The sequence below is a fragment of the Musca domestica genome, unplaced genomic scaffold, assembly GCF_030504385.1.
Source record: "Musca domestica strain aabys unplaced genomic scaffold, Musca_domestica.polishedcontigs.V.1.1 5, whole genome shotgun sequence".
Taxonomy (NCBI): Eukaryota; Metazoa; Arthropoda; class Insecta; order Diptera; family Muscidae; genus Musca; species Musca domestica.
Genome location: NW_026712346.1, coordinates 5070038 through 5076766, shown reverse-complemented (window position 1 = coordinate 5076766; position 6729 = coordinate 5070038).

Sequence of the window (6729 nt, the reverse complement as noted above, 5' to 3'; positions counted from 1 at the left end):
CAAAGCAAAAAAAGTGTCAGACCTTACAGTATTCTACCCATGCATTAGAGGTTAGAACGCAGTCTACACGTTTTCCACCACAAACATCTTGGAAAGAATAACTCTCCGCAACACCGCAATTCATTAAAATCCAATGAAAAATTACCCCCCACCATCCTTGAAACATATCTTCAATCTACCGTATTGAAATTGAAGAAACCCTGCAATCACCTGCCTGAAAATATCGGCCATTCATAACGTCGAAACAATCACGTTGGTTGAGATTCCAAAGTTGCAGAAGTCAGCAGATGATTTCTATTTAAAGCAAGGCTGCTAAATTTCTTAAATCTTGAATTTACAATAACCAACATTCATTGCAAGTGGTTTATAGAGCGTTCACAGTGTCACCTTGAACCACATCTCTAAATCTGACCTCATCAATATCCACAAAAAATGAACCAGCAACCCGTGCAAACATTTCGCCTTTCCGAAGAATAAATAAAAAATCAACCTTATAATTAAGTATACATACATTTAAAGTTATATACGTTGTAGTGTGCTCTATATATTATAATTAAAAACTTATATATTTAAATCTATATAACTTATGTATTTATTGCAATAATCTCAAAAAAATACTAGTTGAAAAATTGTATAATATATATAGCGCCTAAAACAATCATACAATCAGTCATAAATTCCATTAAGCACCCACCATCAATGATGCATCGACTGGAGGCCTTCATCGACAGCGGAGTTTGGGGGTAAGTTTCTTTTAGTTTTTTTTTTCTATTGTCTAGCATACCCATTCATAAGTACTTACATTGAACATACGTAGTTGTAATGAAAAAAGAGAGATCAATAATTTAAAACTGTTATACAAAGATCACACGGAGAAATGTTCTTGTTTTTGTATGATCTCTTTTTCTAATTTTTTTGCTTATCCGTAGTATCTCAATGGTGAAGATTCAATAAATTGTTCTTTCATCAAATCACAGAATCATTAGCCCATGAGGGTGATGCAAATTATTTGTTATTGTTTTTTACTGAATTTTTACCTTCTATATGCATATATTGAAATTGAGTAATAGTATATATATTTAGTTATTGGGCAAAGAAATTAATTTCTTGTAGTGTATATTTCCTAAGAAATGCTTGTTAATATTTTTGATTAGATAAGTCTATACATTTTAATAATTATGTTAGTGCATATCATCAAATGAATTTCCTTATTTTATCATTGATCATAATTATAATAAACAATAATGATCTAAAAACAAATTTTGAATTGCACTCAGAATGAGTTGGTAAACATATTTTTGACGTTTCTTGTAGTGCGGTAGGGCCATAATTTGTGATGGTATTAAGGGGTCCTAAAATAAAACATGAAGGCTGATAGAACAATAGGTTGGTGAGGGTAATGACGCTGATGTTCCCCACAAGATCAAAGGGAATATATATATTTGCTGAATATGTCGAAAAACAACAAACATTTTGATATATGTACTATAAGGGGTATTTTGTTTATTACAATTTTTCTTTGGCCACTTTTTCTAGATTTTAGTAAAAATAAATAGGGAGTCTAAAATAATATTTTTGTAATGCAGACATGGACTGAGTTGAGAGGGACCGAACCCCCCATTATCCGACTGCAGCTAGCATATACATGGCTCCCGTAGTCCTTACTCCTCCCAGTTTCCAAGATGCCTCTGAATATAATAAAAAATTGCATCTGCAACTAAAACAGTTGTGTACATTATAGAAAATGGCGCCCAACGTGGGGCCGAATGATAACGACCTTGTCCTTTCGGCTCTTTCCAGATTTTTTTTGTAGCTTTCATAAAATTGGAAATTTTAAGATCTCTTTTTGATAGAATTTAGGATGTATAAATACTTTGTTAGTGGTCTCCTTGGATATTCGGTAGTCTGAACTGCAAATGTTTTATCTCTTGAAATTTCTTAATAAAATGATCTTATTATCTTTCCTTAACATGTTCATATTTTATTTTTTAACCATTCTTTAAGACTTAGGTATCAGTATGGTTTCGGAGATGGATTTCGTTAATTTTGCATAAGCATATTTATGACCTCTCTGAAAACAGAAAGAAAAATTGATTGAAGTATTATTTTTATAGTTTGATTTAAAAATGTTGAATCAGTGGAGTATGAACATGCCATAGACCAATTTGTTTCCTTAGTTGTTCGAAATATCATTTATCACTCCAATTTATGTTAACCTTCTCTACAAGAAACGTCTAGCTATAATATTGATATCTATTAAAATTTCGAATTCTTTCTTCCTTTAAAGGATTTCTAAACTACAATTGTCTGAGAATATCGTTTTGCTTTTTAAAATTTTTATCACTAAGCTCTATTTGACATAAATGTTGGATATGGCATCTGAGCAAACGATACCTCCAGAGCTACCTGCTCAAACTTCTTCAACATCGACCAACCTTCAAACACAATGTCACGTGTGTAAACACGCCCTAACTGATGGACAGGATTGCCTTACCATTAGTGAATGCTCACATCCTTTCACAGGACATGCATTGAGACGCATCTTTCAAGTAGTCTGAATGTCCTGTATGTCAGCGTGTGTGTGACCTTAGTGAGTTAAGAACCTTCAATGTTGCTCCAAAGCCTCCTCCAGCTCCTAAAGCCGTTAATACCAGAGGTAACGGCAGAGGTGCATGAGCAAACATTACCAAACTCGCAGTGTTAGCAAGAACTTATTTCAAGAAACCCAAGATGTTCGAACTGAAGCTATACAAACGCCTCACCAGAACAATCTTTCTATTGATTTTTCTAGCACATCTCCCGCTAATAATGATAACCAAAAGACTTCTAGTGCCGTTGTTGATTACCAGGAAAATATCCCTAATTTGAGCACAATATGGGCCGTAATTTTGACCATAATGGGCCGTATAATTCATATCCTCAACCTATTTATTCGAGTCCAAATGGTATAGTCAACATTATTCCGTTTGAAAGACATGCAGAAAAGATTACCTCAATTATAATTGGAATCAATAATTGGAACCTGAAGTTCGATGGTTCGTCGAACGGTTTCAATATTGATGAGTTTCTTTATAGAGTTAAAACTCTGACAAAAGAAACATTCAACAATCATTTTACTGTAATATGTAAAAATTTAAATACCCTGTTAACCGACAAGGCTCGCGAATGGTACTGGCGGTACCATCAGCAAGTGGAAACCATTGTATGGGAGGGTTTCTGTATAGCTATCCAAAGCCAGTATAAGGATAAGAAGTCATCATATGACCTGCGCGAAGAAATGCAAAGCCGGAAACAGAAGCCTGGCGAGAGCTATGACGTTTTCCTTGATGCTTTGCAAACAATTGCTGATGAGAACTCTCTTCCCATGGCTGAGGAAGAATTTATATCAATAGTAGCCCGAAATTTGAGACCCGAAATACGACAGGACCTCCTTTATGTCCCCATTCGTTCCTTAGCTCATTTGCGAAAGCTAGTGCAAATGCGCGAAAACTTTTTTAGTGATGAGTATGTACGTAGAACGTTGTCTCATCGTACTCAAAATTTAAATTTTCCACCACGAAAGCAAATAGCTGAGCTGGAAGATCAACTTCCTGAAGAAATCGAATGCGAAAATGAGGTTAACGCCTTACATAAACCCGAGATTAAGCTTATATGTTGGAATTGTGATAAATCAGGTCACACTTGGCAGGACTGTCTAGAAGAAAGGACGATTTTTTGCTATGGGTGTGGCGCTAAAAATATTTATAAGCCCCAATGTACGAAATGTCTAGCCCGTAGTCAAAATCAAACTTTGCCAAAAAACTTCAAGCAAATGGGTCCTTCCAGGGATCAAATTTAAAGGAACAACTGATTTCCGAACATTGTAATTTAAGCCCGGACTTATCCGTTAACCCTGACTTGTCCAATCCACTAAATAACATAACTGTTCTTAAGAGACCAATTTCTTCTATTGTAATATCCAATGAAAACGTATCCCACATTATTTATCCCAAAATGCCTTATCTTAAGCGCTGGGAAATATATAAACAAAAACGTGATGAAATTTTTAACATGAATGTAATTTCGCAAATTAAATCTCCCAAAAGATCCACAAAATCTTTGGAAAAATACAAATTTCCACGATCGTATCTAACCCGCAGGACAAGCGATCTTATGCAAAAGTATCCTTTTTAGATTTCGAAGAATTTGGAGTTTTGGATACTGGAGCAAATATCATCTGCATTGGTAGTGAACTTGCTCAGTTTCAATTCTCGAAACTCCCAAATTTTAAGCCTATTAAATCCGTTGTTAAGACCGCAGATGGAAAATCTCACAATATTTTAGGCTGGATAAATGTCTCTATATCATTTAATGACAAAATAAAGGATATGAAATTGTTCATAATACCGCCAATATCATACAGGTTAATCCTTGGGATTGACTTTTGGAAAAGTTTTGACCTTCTAGGACAAATAAACGGTCCGCAGGATATTATCTCCTTTAAAAATAATATTCCCTGTAAACCCGATATTTCCGAAATTAGTCCTTCTGACATAGACAAAGACGAAACCCTTCAAATAAAACTGTCCTGTGACCATATGAGACAGTTAGATGTAATTATATCTCTTTTCTCTAGTTTTAAAAAGCAAGATCTTGGCAGAACCACTTTAATAACTCATACTATTGATGTCGGCGATGCCAAGCCAATAAAACAGAGATTTTACCCGGTTTCGCCTGCGGTCAAAAAATTGGGGTTTTCGGAAATAGACCGCATGCTCCAACTTGGTGTTATAGAGCCCTCTTCTTCACCATGGAGTTCCCCAATGAGGCTCGTGGTGAAACCTAACAAAGTTAGGTTATGTTTGGACGCTCGGAAACTGAATTCTGTCACAAAGAAGGATACTTACCCGTTGCCAAACATAGAGGGAATCTTCTCGAGACTTCCTAGAGCAAATGTCATTTCCAAATTGGATGAGTCCACTCTACCAATTGCCTCTGAATATCACTCTACCAATTTGCCTCTGAATATAATAAAAAATTGCATCTGCAACTAAAACAGTTGTGTACATTATAGAAAATGGCGCCCAACGTGGGGCCGAATGATAACGACCTTGTCCTTTCGGCTCTTTCCAGATTTTTTTTGTAGCTTTCATAAAATTGGAAATTTTAAGATCTCTTTTTGATAGAATTTAGGATGTATAAATACTTTGTTAGTGGTCTCCTTGGATATTCGGTAGTCTGAACTGCAAATGTTTTATCTCTTGAAATTTCTTAATAAAATGATCTTATTATCTTTCTTTAACATGTTCATATTTTATTTTTTTAACCATTCCTTAAGACTCAGGTATCAGTACGGTTTCGGAGATGGATTTCGTTAATTTTGCGTAAGCATATTAATGACCTCTCTGAAAACAGAAAGAAAAATTGATTGAAGTATTATTTTTATAGTTTCATTTAAAAATGTTGAATCAGTGGAGTATGAAAATGCCATAGACCAATTTGTTTCCTTAGTAGTTCGAAATGTCATTTAACACTCCAATTTATGTTCACCTTCTCTACAAGAAAGTCTAGCTATAATATTGATATCTGTTAAATCACTCAAATGTTTTTTTAATATTATTAAATTTGATTTGTTGCTCAAAGAGCATTTTTGAAAACATAAAATTATTTTAATTAATTATTTTCAGTACTTAATATTTTAACGCTACAAGAGCCACCTTAATGTTTTTTCTGTTTTCACTTTTCTGTTATTTACTTTGAATTCGCCCTAAAGAGAATCCATCATTTATTGTAAATATGGATGAGCAGTCAGACGATCAAGCGATAGGCAGAGAACGCACATACGTACAAACATACATACATACGTTGAGTGCATCATCTCTGTTTATGTTATTGCTCTGCCTCTGCTGATCGCTCTGCTGCTATTCAATGCAAAAAATATTGTCCCGCTATTTTTTTGGTTGTTAAACTAGAAGAGAAAATAAATAAAACATTCTTTTTTGAAACATTTGAAGGAAGCAGAAGTGTTTTAATTTGGTGACGGGCTAGAGGCAAACAAAAAAGTAAAAAAGTTTGTAAATATAACACAGCATTTTGATATATTCAGAATTCCTCCAATATGCACTCCTGAAGATATATACCATCCAACTTTATATATCCCCATGACTCACAGTTATGTAATTGAAGAAAGTCAGTCCGACTCATTTAAAACTGTCCTTAATTACAAAAAAACTAATTTTCGAAAATTTAATACCCTCATTTCCTCCGTAAATTGGGCTTCTGTGTGCCTGTGTAACAGCCATAAAGATTTAGAATATGTAATTGATAAATTTTATGATATTTTAAATAGATTTAAACTGGAATGTGTTCCAACCACTAGAGTTAAAAATTCAAATGAATATCCATCGATAACCTCTGAGTTATCAAGTTAAAAAAACTCTAAAAATAAGCTTTTTCGTAAATATAAAAAATCAGGCTTAACAATAGACTACACTAATTACTCTGTTGCTAGATCTAAATATACTTTAGAGTCTCGTAGATTGTATAATCTTTACCTAGACAAGATTAAAAATAATTTTAAATCCAATCCTAAATCTTTTTATGATTTTGTTAATCTAAAACGAAAAGTTTCCTCAAAGCCCTCAGTATTGAAACTTCCGTTAACTATATTGTTTAATTATTCACTGAAATTTGGTCACTTTCCTACTTTCTGGAAAAAATCTTATATTATACCTTTACATAAGTCTGGTA